The sequence below is a fragment of the Halichoerus grypus genome, chromosome 1 (genome assembly GCF_964656455.1).
Source record: "Halichoerus grypus chromosome 1, mHalGry1.hap1.1, whole genome shotgun sequence".
NCBI lineage: Eukaryota > Metazoa > Chordata > Mammalia > Carnivora > Phocidae > Halichoerus > Halichoerus grypus.
The window spans coordinates 83,874,288-83,888,841 of record NC_135712.1 but is presented as its reverse complement, the minus strand read 5'-3'; the positions used below and the strand labels follow the sequence as shown (position 1 = coordinate 83,888,841).

Below are 14,554 nucleotides of genomic sequence, written 5' to 3'. Positions count from 1 at the left end.
AAGCTCAGTTTGGAGGTTAGTATAGTTGCTTAACTCATCGCTGCTTCAGATCCTAATTAGAGTAATAGGAGTTTGATTGAAAAGAAGAGGAGAAACCATAGAGAAATTTGTAAGATGTAATTCCAAGGTTTTGGTGATTAATTAGAGGTTGAGACAGAAAAACCAACAAGGATGGCCATTTGTTGCTTGAGAAACTAAGAGTTGCTTTTTACCAATCTAGAAAGGGGGGGCACCTGGGTGGCTCAGTCAGTTGAGAGTCAGGCCATTGATTTCAGCTCAGGTCATGATCTCAGGGTCGTGAGTTGGAGTCCCACATCAGTCTCTGTGCTCAGTGGGTAGTCTGCTTGAGATTCTCTCCCTTTCCCTCTGCCCTTCCACCTGCTTGCGCACGCTCTCTCTCTCTTTCTTTCTCTAAAGTAAATCTTTAAAAAAATGTAGAATGGGAAGAATGCATGTTTGGGCTCTATTTCTTTCTCTCTCTATTCCTATCTCTCTCTCTCTCCCCTTGTCCCCCCTTCTCACTTGCTCCCTCATTCCCTGCAGAGTTGTGGAAGACAATGGATTAGGTTTTAGCATATTGAACTTGAACTTGAGCTGGCTTTAGGACTGGTGCTGGAGGGTGGATTTGGGAGTCATTAGCATATAGATCATAGGTGATCCCGAAGAGGGAGAGATGGCCAGGGATGTGTAGTATGAAGAAGATCAAGTCAAAGAGATTTTTGGGGATGAAGGAGAGTCCCTCACTGAAGTTGGTGGAGTCAGAAACACGGAATTGGAGGGATTAGAGAATCAGGGAAGTGGTTGGAGTCCAAGAAGCCACAGAGGGAGAGTTTTAAGGAAGATGAGTGAGCAAGTTGATAGAGTTAATCAAGGGAATTACCACTCTTCCTGAATGAGGCCATAGAGAAGACAAGAGGATCAATTAAAGAACACTGAGAAACTATTATATTTTCAGGACCGTATATGACCTCAGGAGAGGTCTGGAAGGTCTGGATATAACATATCAAGGGAAAAAAATGGACCCATATTGATTGACCGTAAGGCACAAGGAAAAGGGAGGATTCAAATATATTGCCACTATAGTGGGTCTGGGCACTTAGGGTCACACATGAACAGAATCAGAGAAGTTAGGAAAGGCAGCTGTTTTTTGGTGGGATGGGGCAAATAGATATTTTGGATATATTTAGAAATGTCCTGTAGCTTACCTGAAGTATGGCATTAATTTGGGTGGAAAGTCAGGGTTAGAAATGTAAATTTTAAATACCATCCACAGACAAGTGGTATAAGAACGGGGTTCCCTGTAGTTCTGAAAAGTGAAGAGCATGTGTTTTAGACCTGGAGTCAATTTATCTTGTCTCATTTAGAGAAGCCAAATTATATATTACATATTATTTTACTCATATCATATCATATGCCTTGGTGCGTGAGATACTGTTGGTTGTATTGATGGCAGGGAAGAGCTTGTGAAGAAGACAATGATGAAACTCCCAGGCAGAAGGTTATCCCAGAGAATTGGTGGCCAGTTCACTGATAAAGAGCACATAACCAACTCTGCCACTCAATCTAAATCATCATTCTTAATCTGTCTGCATACCAGTCTGGCTCCCTTCCAAGGCCTGTTGACACATGCAGTGCCATTCTGCAGATTAATAAAAGATGTTCCTTCTGGGTGGATGAGTTACAAAATAGCACCCTTCCTCCCAGCTATTGAAGTCCAGCCCTAGGACATACCACTTGGTCAGCATAAATCATGGCTGGATTTCACCCCCATTTTACCCCCGTGGTCTCTGGGTGAACTGTACAGATTGCACAACTAACTGCACATAGCAGCCCTTCTCTCTCTCTCTCTGTCTCTCTCTCTCACTCTCTCTCACTGTCTCCCTTCCTCTTCCCCTACCTTTCCCTCTCTGTCCTTTCCTTGCCATTGGATGATAATAAGATGAAAGAGTTGGCGTTCAGGAAGCAATATTTTCATATTCTTTTTTATTTTATTTATTGTATTTTTTCGTATTCTTTTAAAAAATTGTGGTAAAATATACATAACATAAAATTCACCATTTTTTTAAAGTGTACAGTTCAGTGGCCCTAAGTACATTCACTTCGTTGTACAACTATGACCACCATCCATCTCCAGAACTCCTTCTTATCTTGAAAAACTGAAACTCTGTATCCATTAAGCAATAATTCCAAATTTTCCTTTTCCCCTAGCCTCCGGCAACCACCATTCTACTCTCTGTCTATTTGAGTTTGACTACTCTAAGTACCTCATACAAGTGGAATCATACAGTATTTGTCCTTTTGCATCTGGCTTATTTCACTTAGCATAATATCTTCAATATTCATCCATGTTGTAGCATGTATTAGAATTTCCTTTTTAAGACTGGATAATATTCCATTGAATATACAATAATATTCCATTGAAAATACCACATTTTGTTTATCCATTCATCTCTCTATGGACACTTGAGTTGTTTCTACCTTTTAGCTATTGTGAATAATGCTGCATGTACAAATATCTGTTTGAGTCCCTACTTTCAATTCTTTTGGATATATATCCAGAAGTGGAATTGTTGGATCATATGGCATTTTCATATTCTTGAATGTTGTTTCTTACTAACTGAAGTCTCTTCAAAAGTCTAGCACTTAGCTTTGACACTTTTTCTTGCAATAAAGGCATAATACACATGTAAGTCATGTATTGAGTAATTCAGTTCTGCTTTCTTCACCTTCAACTCTGCTCTGTCACATTCCTGATTCTTAATAATAATTTGGGAGATTTTGGTAACTTTCCAGTCACTGTTAGTTACTAAAGACTAGCACAGCCCAATTACTAGGCTCACCCATTTCCCTGTCCTTACCCCCCCACCCCCATCCTTCCCCTACCCCCTAGTTCAGGCTTGACAAAAGGCCCAGCAGGGTTTGGGGGCAGGGTTCTGCTCTTCCATACACCTCCCTTTCTGTCTTCAGGTTCTAGCTCCCCATGGGTAGGAAGAGGGAAAGCAACTGCCTACCTCTTGGCCTTTACTCCCTTTTCTAGACATTCCATAGAGAGTCCTTTCCTTGGTTGCACCCTATAGTCTATATTTAGCTGCCACTGCAATTGATTAGGTCACTACTCTGGCCCTGTTGTTCAAACTTCTTATGTTTATGATTCCTTGGCTTTGTCTTTTGCCCCTAACTGAATCAAAGCTGTTTGTGTTAAATACATCCTATATATGTTGGCATTGTGTATATCTCCCCAGGTTCATCCCTGAGTCATTTTGCTGGATTTTCCTGTTGTCAGATACCTTTGCTAACCCAGATATTGACAACTTCTTCGGGTGGGAATTTTGTGGATCTATTATGCTTGGATTTTACTTTTTTGCATTTTAGGGATTAAGTTTAGTTCCCAGTTATTGAAGCACATCTCATCTCCAGATCTTAGGGCTAAGAACTAAGAACTAGATTCTGACTTTCCCCATAGCCTGGCCTACCTCTATTAGATAAACACTGCATGGTCTTTGGGGCTCCCCCTAGTTCTACTTCTTCATAAACTAACTTTTATAAAAATAAGAATTTTGGGGAGGTGCCTGGTTGGCTCAGTTAGTTAAGCACCTGCCTTCGGCTCAGGTCATGATCCTGGGGTCCTGGGATCGAGCCCCACATTGGGCTCCCTGCTCAGTGGGGAGTTTGCTTCTCTCTCTCCCTCTGCTCCTTCCCTCCCCCTGCTCCTGCTCTCTCTCTCTCAAATAAATAAATAAAATCTTTTTAAAAAGGATTTTTTTTAAAAATTAAAATTTTTCATTCAAAATTTAAAAATTAAAAAATATAAAAAGAAATAAATATCACTTGAAATTACATTATTCAGGAATAAATACTATTGCCACATAATGCACATAAATATGATATAGATATAGATATAGATATAGTTGAGGTCACATAATACAGAGATTTTTGAATACTGAGTTTTTCACTAAGTATTTTTCCATGTCACTAAGAAACAAGATCTCGAATGGGCATATTGCATTCTATTGTATTTATTTATCACAATTGAGCTGATAATTTTCCAGATTTTGAGCATTTATAGTAATAATAACAATATCTAATACTCAGTACTTACTGTGTTAGTCACTTTTTAAGTGTTTTATATATGTTAACTCGTTTAATTCTTATAACACACTTTAAAGATTCCCATTTTACAGGTAATAAAACTGACACATAGAGAGGTTAATTACCCAAGTTATAAGGTTGTAATTGGAAGTTGATCAAGTTGTAATTGGAACTCAGCTAGTCTGGCTCTAGAATTTGTAATCCTAACCACTATCCTGTTACTGTCTGACTCACTGTATAAGTATCTTTGTGGAAAACAAAATCTTTATCTGCATTTTTGATGGTTTCTACTCGGAAGATTCCTAGAGGTGGAATAACTAGGTCAAGAGTTATGAAGGCTGGGCGCCTGGGTGGCTCAGTTGGTTAAGCGACTGCCTTCGGCTCAGGTCATGATCCTGGAGTCCCTGGATCGAGTCCCGCATCGGGCTCCCTGCTCGGCAGGGAGTCTGCTTCTCCCTCTGACCCTCCCCCCTCTCATGTGCTCTCTCTCTCATTCTCTCTCTCTCAAATAAATAAATAAAAAATCTTAAAAAAAAAAAGAGTTATGAAGGCTTTCAAACTTTTGAAGAATGCTGGCCAGTTACCCTCCGGAAAACTTATACCCATCCACATTTACACCAATAGTAGAAAGAGCTTTCCTGCACACTGGCTTCAATCAGTGTTGTTTAATTCCTCCTTAATAACTTTGTGATCTCTCCAAATAGTTCAAATAGTTGAGGGATCCAGGGTTCTAAAAAAACAAAGGACAATTTACACAAATGCAGATTCTTTTGTATATATGCCTCAGATTACACTATATCCTGTTTTATTGAACTACGTATAAATGACCTTCCTTATGTCATCACTACTATATGTGTGAGTGTGTACTGAGACTGCTTGTGACCAAGATTTGGGGGGTCATTACACCTGTCAAGAGTGCCCTTTCAAATATAGTCTTATTTTGACAGCTGCTGTCATGGGTGATATTTATGGTATTTTCTCAAGCTTTTAGGCAGTTGGAAGTCCTTTTACATTGATAATCTTATACTACTCTTTGGGTTTAAAAAATACGCAGCACAGTAAAAATATATCCTGCTCACATGTATTTTTTAAAAGATTTTATTTATTTACTTGAGAGAGAGAGAAAGCACAAGCCAGGGGAAGGGGCAAAGGAAGAAGGAGAAGTGGACTCCCTGCTGAGCAGGGAGCCCAACTCGGGGCTCAATCCCAGGACTATGGGATCATGACCTGAGCTGAAGGCAGACACTTAATGGACGGAGCCAGGCAGGTGCCCAGCTCACAGGTATTTTTACTCTGCATTAGCTTTATGTAGTATGCAGAGTCTTACAGAGTATCTGCATCTCCAGGTAACAGTAACCTTTGGTAACCTGGGTTTTATCCCTGGAACATAAATTCTCTATTACCATCCTGAATTCAAGGAATACTGAGACTAGAGGGCAGAAATGCCAATTATTTTTTTTTAAGAAAGGTTGAAGAAAATTCCATGGAAATGTAACAGGGAAGACAATTTTAGCAATTTCTACAGTGATTTGGACAACTTCAATTTGGAATCTAAAGTAGTCCTTGTGATTGGATAAAAATTAATCACCTGTCCTGCACTAGTTCTTTGGATTAGTATTTTATCTTCACTCTCTTCTGAGAGAGTCTTCATGGAATCACACGTTTCATTCTGCTTCGTTAAGATTCTGTGTCTTTTAGTCTCAGGTACAGCTTAGTCTTTGAAAAGCTTTAGATTCCAAGTCAGTGCACGAGAGGCAGGCGAGAGGCTGGAAACCTGAAGCAAATAACAAACGCACAGTCTACTGTGTAATATCTGGAAGCCTGTGTTGCTTGTGATTCTTTTTAGTTTTTATTTTTAAGTGTGACTCTTGGTAGACGCTTTGTCTTGAACACAATGCTGTTGTTAAGAGCGAGTGAAATGACTGGAGCTGTGCTGAGGAAAAAAGTGGGCTGAAGGATTTAGAGCCGACCACTATAACCCAAATGCTGCAATTATCTGCAGCTGAAAACAAGTAGCTTTTAATGTGTCCATTTGGCCAAGAAGAGAGAGGAGAATTATAGACTATTGCTCTTTCCTTTTCCTGCTCTCAGACTCTGTCTTCTTCTTCTTTATATAGTTTATCATCCATAATTTCAGGATGTATTTTGCTTCTTTAAGCTGTTTTATCTGTAGGCTTATGAGGTCACTCATGTGTGAATTCCTTTGTTAGTCATCTCACCTTTTGCCTTGATGATAGAAAATTGATCAGGCCTAAAGTACAAGTTCAATAGACAACCCCCTTGGTCCTTTGTCTAGGAGAATAGCTACCATTGAAGGCCATGAGCAGGTTGCTATTAATATGACAGCCTGCTCTATCTCCCACTGTAATTTATAATGAAATACCTAATCTCCATTATTTTGATCCAAGCAGGCGATCCCATGAAAAAGTCTTTTCATCCAGTTCCCAATGGCTGTTACATGAGAAATGGCAAACCAATAATTTTTGTCAAGTTTTTTAAGCCAACAGAAATGCTTTTCCACTGCTACAGTTTCAAAAGGCACAGATAAAGCTCATTCACTGAGATGAATGAAAAAGCCATCTGGGGTTTTTCTTTTTGACTTCCTTTCCTTTTCTCCATCCTTGTAATCAAATTTGAGCAAAATCAAATGGGGCTTTCTATGAAAGTACCTTTTGTTGATCTGAACGAGCTGGTAATTTACAAAATACCCTTCCTTTGTGAGGAAGGCTAAAGAAAAAAAGAATCAGTAGCTTTTAAAGCTGGGCCTTAGTGGGACTCTAAATGCAATGAAAGCAGTCTGTGTTGAGAGATTGAAATGCATTTCAAAGCCAGGCCTGACTCAGGGTACAAGGAAGAACAGACCTATGTGCATTTTGTAGGAAGAAAAATGTGAATGGAAAAGGGAGAAAGGGAGAGAAACAGGGGGAAAATCTGGATAATACATTAAAGTAACAGTAATTTTGGAGATGCATTCGTCTTACTGAAATTGTGTACGTAACCAGTGATACCGAAGTTGGATATTTGCTCAATCAGGGTGCTCAACAATTTGAGCCTTTACTTTAAAGTTTGGAGCTGCATGGGTTTGTGGAGAAAGTCGGCTTGGGATGTGTGTGATGTTTTTCTCCAACTTTTCCTTTTTCTTCTTTGCTTTGGGATCTTGTGGGAAGTACCTCAAGAAAACCTGAAGATGTTAATATTTCAGACAACTAATACTTGCTGTTTTCCCTCTTTTTGCCTGCTAGACTTCCTCGTGGCAGTAATTCTTCTCCACCCCTTTGAATTCAGAAAGATGGCATAGAAATCTCAGAAACAGTAAGTAATGTGTGATATTTTCTTCAATTACTTTTAATAGTCAGTTGTAATAAAGCTGAAATTTGGTTATTGGAGGAGTTTGGAATCATCATGCATGCCTAGACGGAAAATACGTTTTGTGGAGCATTTGCATTTTTAGATAGCAATTACTTTTGGTTTGGTATAATTGTTTATCACAATATTACTATCGTAATACTGAATGTGTTTTTCATTACTGCTCTATCCTGTATGTTCTGATAGCTAAGTATTGTGTGGCACATAATGTATGCATTCTTAGCACAACAGTTTAAGAAACAATGCAAAAATTGTAGGGAACTATCTTTGGAGATGTTTTCTTGTTTCATGCACCACACAGTCTTCCTCATACATTTATAGTTTTGATTCCTAGTAGTCATATTTCCTGAGGACTTTTCTATTTGTGCTTGAAATAAAATTCTTCTATAAATTATATGAGTTTATTTTTTCAAAGTAAATACCCAGAGAAAGGCAAGAGTTGTTTTGATATTACAAACCAATCAAACAATTTTTAAGGTGGCTTAAGCTACATGTCTTATAATTCAGTCAAGCATTATAACTAAAATAAAAATGCTTCATTTAGAGGTATTTTTCTCCCTTTAGGAAAGTGAAAAGTCTGTTTTCATCTTTCCCCAAATAAGACACATATGTGTTATCTGAAGACATAATTCCTTGAATTAGAGTACGTGTCACAAGTATTTTTTTTAACGTAGATGCCGCATTGGCATTTCTGAGTAACTATGGTGCATGCTTTAAATATGTAAATGCCTTAGTCAGAATGAAGCGATATGGGGCCGAATCAGTTCTAATGTCTCCGTGATGGCTTGAACAGAATATGCATTAGCATGGGCATTGCCAAAGCAAGTGCGACCTGAGAATTCCACATAGGCAACCAAGAGACCTTTGTTTCTGGAGCCAAGAAACAAAACAAGATTAAAGGAAACCAAGACCTATGTTGTTTAACCCTTCAGGTGACCATCAGCCTTTCTTAGAGCTGCAGAAATGGGGAATGGAATCCAGATAGTTTTACAACTCTCTATGAGGGCCAAACCCGTTTCCCTTCTAGCTGTTCCTCATAACATATCTAAATTCCTGGAAGTCTGTGTTTAAGATGAGATCTGTTTTCTCTGCCTTTGCAGCTTTAGGTCTCTTTTCCAACTTCCTACAATATTTATCTGTGCCTGTGGTTTTGAGCCATTTGCTGCCTCCTAATGCCTAACTTTAAAATAGCATATGTGGCAAACTGCCAAGAAGGTGGCAGTGGGGTATTAGTTTATATTGGTATTGAAGTTCCAAGGTTGTTGTTACCCATAATTTACAACAGTTGCTATACAACAGATGATTAAAACCTGAGGGGTGGGTGGGAGGGAGAAGAGTAAAACTAATTGGTGCCCTTCTTGATGGATCTAAGTGTGGTTTCTTCCTGTGAAAACAAGTTGGATTATTGTGTTGTCTGCATGGACATGATGTTCTAGATAATCTGTACGGTGCCATTGTAATCATTGCCTACAATCTTAGATTGATAGAGAAGCACAATATAAAGATCTTTTGTTTGAGAGATGTAATTAATTATACCAGTTATGCAGATTTTTTCTCATAATATTGATTACGTTCCCTTTTATGTAAATTAAGCTTGTTAAATTAAAATTATTGTTTTTTTTTAGCTCTTAAAAGAAAAAGTTTATTATTTAGGAATGTCATTGTTGTTTTTTGCTAATCCATATTAGTACCTGGGCAATAATACTTTTGTCTTTTGCTTACTAGTTTCATGTCTAGTCAATCTTATAAGCATTTTGCCAAATTTCTCCTTGTGTTATCATTAAGTACTTTTGGTAAAAGCTAGAGATATTTTGTCTTGATATAGTTGTAAAAACTATGTGTAAAGACATGTTAAGGAATAGATAATCAAGCCTGAAAATCAGCTAAGATTCCTGCATGCTCAGTTTATTGAGGATTAACTGTTTCAAAGCTTTTGCTAGTGGAGAATGAATGTTTCCTTTTCCCCTCAACGTAGGTATAAGCATTATCCTGTAAGCACCTGGCATTTTTGGGTACTGGAGAGCTAGATATTTCCTACCTAACCACTGGGGCAAGGGGAACCTTCCCAAATCTTTTGTTTGTAGGCCTTGTATTCCTAGATATAGGAATCTGATAATATTGCACACTTTGCTCTTTGCTAAGCCAAAACAAAAACAAACAAACAAACAAAAAACCACTCCTAGAAAGTTTAGAAATCCAAATCTTTGTGGTGTCTTCAAGAGTTATCAGAGGAAAGGAAAAACGAACACACTTGTTAAGTGTCTGAAGCATCTGATATTGATTTTAAAGTTTTGTTTTCCTTTATGTAAAATTAAAAGTTCCTTGGGCTTTGTGTTAGGAACTAGGTGCTACCTTTTTATTACACTAGTGGTATTGAGGTTTCAGTGTTTTCGTGGATGAGCAATAGAATCCAAAGGTAGAGATGAGGCTCATGCAGCCCCAGTCCTTCTAGGATAGGATAGGAGCCCTACCCCCTGCATAAGCTCTGCCAGTAGAAGCTATTATCTGCAGATTGTTCTTTTTATAATCTTCAGCAGGATCAGGTAAATCTGCCCATGCTTTGATGTGCTGACAAGCTATAGATTGCTTGACTAATCAGTGTGTGTTAAGAGGTTACATTTTCTAGTGTTCAGGATGCAGGAAAGTGGTTGGCTTGGTTTTAATTCCAGTTTTGTGTTGATGAAAGCTCTGTGCTGATCACTGACATCTTTGGGCCTTGCTTCCCTCAGGTGTCGAATGGGAACATTATCTGTCCCTTGTTTGTTTGCTTTTTCTTGCCTCCTATGGATGGGCAGACATTTTGCCATGAATATGATGGTTGGGTCTGGTCAGCTAAGATGGTGATGACATAATGACAAAGAAGATAAGACCAGGTTTCCACAGACATGCTCCCCTGCTAATCCCAGATTGGAATCACCTTTTTATGACAAAAGGGACAAGGTACAGGGCAGGTTTTGATCAATGCCAAGGTCATTCCAATTATTGGTCAGACAACTCCATGAAACCATAAACATGGCAGCAGCATCTGAAGTAGAAGAAAATTCACAGACTCCCATCATGCCCTAAAATTCAGTATGGGGAAACTGGGAACATAAGCGGCAGAAAAACTCTGTCACATACACACAAACCACTTTTTACAAGGGTTTTGATGTAGGTTGTAATGTAATACGATAGATATAAATAATAACTAAACAATTAGGAATAGAGAAAATATAAATTAGTTTAAGACTTTGGAAAAAAAATAACACACATATGAAGGCCATGCATTTCAGAGGTTTTTTGTTTTTGTTTTGTGGGGTTTTTTTGAGTCATAGACTTGGCCAGAGTTTTTAGCAGCTACAACAAAAATAGCAAAAAAAAAAAAAAATCATCATCAAAAGGGTAACTTCCATATAGTGGATATCTTATACATATTAGCCATAATTCTCACAACCACCCCAAAGTCTGTTATCATTACCTTCATTTTACAGTGGTGAAAACGCAGAATCAGAGAGATTCAGTGACTGGCCTCTAGTTACACAGGAAGCATGTGGCTATGTAGATTAAATCCGGGCATCATATCCTGGGCCTTCCTTGAGCAACATAGATGTCAGCTGTCCCTCAGTCTCTTATATATACAAAACATCTTTCTGTTTTTGTCCAAGGGCAACCCACAGCCACAGACCTCAGCTTTCATTGAGGTTCTCTAATAGAGTACCCTTTCACAAAGAGTGAGTGAGCAGCAAATCTTACTCAGTAAAATTTTACAGTATTTTTTACTGAAAGAGAGATGAGGTGGGGTGGGTTCGGAGTTTACTTTGCATATCCCACATCAAACCACTTGAACATCCCTATTGAACATTCTCCTCTGTGAAATACCTTCTTAGTTTGCCAACACTGGAGATTTCTCTCTTTGACCCTTCTTCCCTCATGCTCCATCCAGCTTCCCTACATGTTTTCTTCTATTCTTGGGACCCCCCCTTTCTCTATCTTTAAATTATTTATACCTCTATTTTGCAGAAGCAATATGGTTTTCCCCTAGCTCCTAAAACTAAACTTGCATATCTCAGCCTAATGTTGTGCTTAACACATCCCCAAAAGCCTTCCTGACAACTTAATAGTAGTGAGGATTATGTAGCAATTGAAAAAATCCCCCTATACATTTTCTGTTAGGGAAAGACATTTCATTATGCTTTTGGTTGTAGCTACCCCTGCTGATGAGTCCAGGGTGCCATAGCAAAACTTACAAATGCTCCTTTCTCTGGGGCTTTAAATAGAAAAGATGGAGGGAAAGGTGAAATTAAGAATGAGAAAAGCAATAAAGGAGAGAGAAACGATTTACCTTGTAATATAATGTTAAAAGTGAATTTGAGTCTCCTTTTTTTCAGTTTTGTCCATAAATTCCTTTTTACATGGAATAGGAAACTGTATTCTTAATTTACGTATTAGACAGACAATGCCAAGTTTACTTAAAGGATAATAGAATCCTAATGCCTAAGAGGGAAAGAGAGAGAGAGAATTTCAAGCAGACTCCTTGCTGAGTATGGAGCCCAGCACAGGGGTTGAGCTGAGTCTCAGGACTCTGAGATCATGACCTGAGCCAAAATCAAGAGTTGGGCACCCAACCAACTGAGCCACCCAGGTGCTCCTATTTCCAGCTACTCTTAAGACTCATCCCTTGGCCCAGTCATCATTTAAAAAGTTTTATCCTTTGAGCTACCAAAGCAGAAATATTTTAATACTTAGAATCTTTAAAATGCAACTGGAATGTTTTCTGGGACTACCAGATTTGTGTATTACATTGGATAATATCCAAGGATAAAGTTTCCAGGTTATTATTTTCGGATTCACTGTGTATTATTCAATAAAGTAGTCAAAAACAGTTTATCAAATTATACCATTAAATGGTTAGTTCAATTATAGTTAAAAAAAAAAAAAAAAAGAATCCTAATGCCTAGAAAGAGGCCACAGACACTGAAAAATGGAAAACAAGTCCTCAGCTTTAACATCACAAGGGTTTAGACTTGTGATACATTGAATCATGATTAGTAGTAGGGCTTTTATCAGTTCAGCTTCTGTGTACTCCTTTTAGAAAATTTGAAGAGAAGCACACGAATCAACTATAATGGTTCAACATATATAATTTGTTTGGACTTTGGGGCATGGAGTGAAAATTGAGAAACATTTTACAAAACTTTTGGAACCCCAGGCTCAGAAAGTTTTTGGTGAGTCATTTACCTGCACAGTGGTATATTTTCTGCGTAGAATTTTGGTTAAGTTATTCAGGTCTTTGCTTCTGCTTTTTGGCTTAAACAGTTGATGTTACAAGGTTCTTGGAGCCTTGAACTTGATTGTCAGCCAGTGTAGCTCTTTTAGGAAAGGGTGTCCAATCTGTCAGCCATTCAAAATTGTCTATATTGTCATAGCTCTAATGAGTGTGTCCTTAAAGAGTGAATTGAAGGCTAAAAATAAATGCCTTTTAATATTCACAGACTCCTTGTAGAGTGCTCTGAAAATGAAGATGGTAATATTTTTCTTCCCCTGAGACATTTATAAGAACAGATTTAATAATGTGTGATTTCTTTTGTTGGAAGGGCGAACTCTCTTAAATATGTGCTAGATCATTGGGGGTGAAAAGACAGGGTTAGAGTAACAAAAATATGCTATGAAAAAATACCCCATAGCTGTTTTCAAGGTTTTTTTTTTTTTTTTAATAAACTGAAGGAAGAGCAAAGTACTTCATTCAGCAGAGTAGTTTAGCATCCTAACAGTTCAAAGGTAGGATCTGTCAGGATACAGGAAAATGAAGATGTGAGCACAAGGAAAGTTAAGACTTCCCCTCCAGCTTCTGCTGGGGAAGTCAGATCTGGAAGTAAGTCCCTCTAAGCACATAGCAGACCTCTGTTTTCAACCTTGCTTAGATGACTCCCCCAGAGCAACTTGGAAAATTTTTTCTTTTTTGGACTACTTGGACTACTAGGCATGGCCAAGAAGATGGTCACTTGTATTTCCTCATAAAAATTCCAAAATGGACAAGTTACTTTTCTGGCCTCCAGAAAAAAATAAATTTCAGCTGCTTATAGGGATAACACACTCTGTGATCAATACAGTGAAAATGAGGAAAGAAAATGGAAGGAATTGGGGTTAGAAGTGTGAAAGGAGGGGGGCACCTGGGTGGCACAGTTGGTTAAGTGACTGACTCTTGGTTTCGGCTTGAGTCGTGATCTCAGGGTTGTGAGATTGAGTCCCGTTTTGGGCTTGCACTCAGTGTGGAGTATGCTTGAGATTCTCTCTCCTCCCTCTGCCCCTCCCTCTTGTGCTCACTTGCACTCTTTCTCTCTCTCTCTAAAATAAATAAACCATAAAAAAAAAAAAAGAAGTGTGAAGGGAGAGTAGAGGAGAGAAGATGAGGGAGAGGAAGGGGGAAATTCCAGGTATAAACTAAGTTTTAAAATAATTTACTTGTGTTTTAATGCTTTTCTATAATTTGCTCAAAGTGTTTATTTCTTTAGTGCCCACTATGCTTAGGGGTCAAAAACATTTAAACACTTTATAACCTAAAGTCACACAATTTTAGAGCTGTACTCTGTCTTAGAGAGCTCCTATCTCTGGGATTTTCAGGTTAGAGGATGAGCAGTAGAAGAAGGGTGACTTCCCAAAGGGCTTGTCAGGATCTCCAGGTTTCTGTATATTGTTTAAAAAAGCCTATCAAACATACTTAATATTATAATTTTATATTTGAAAATTAAGCAAATACTACTGTTTTAATAATTTAAACATCAGAAACCAATGCTCCATAGAACCATTTTGGTCTGATGTCTGATGGAGACATGCAGAGGGTTGGTCATTTTCATCATCCAAAAAGCCTCTGGGTGAAGGGTGGGCAGCTATGTCAGAATGTATTTGATAGTGGGGGAGCATAAGATTTTACATATTTATTAAATAGAGGGCATAGGATAAAATAGAGTAAGAAACACTGATCTAAACCAAGAAGAGCAAGTTGGGAGGTATTCATTATTCAACAAATATTTATTGGGTACTCTGCTGGGTTTGACACTCAGCTGAAGATGTCTAGTACAGAACTGGATGTGTAAATAAGGAGCTCAGGTGAATTCTGGGC

General features: G+C 38.3%; 1 protein-coding gene across 2 annotated transcripts in view; it reads left to right on the top strand.

Annotated features, from left to right (window-relative positions):
• The window catches only part of LOC144381347 (uncharacterized), a 785,460-nt gene that overhangs the window by 199,296 nt on the left and 571,610 nt on the right, over positions 1-14,554 (top strand). The window contains exons 1-2 of one of the 2 annotated variants that reach the window (XM_078068696.1): positions 6,944-7,079; positions 7,332-7,401. The gene's annotated coding sequence lies outside the window, so the exon portion shown is untranslated. Of the gene's footprint in view, positions 1-6,943; positions 7,080-7,331; positions 7,402-14,554 lie in introns of those variants that run through there. The other variant, XM_078068692.1, reaches the window with a different exon arrangement.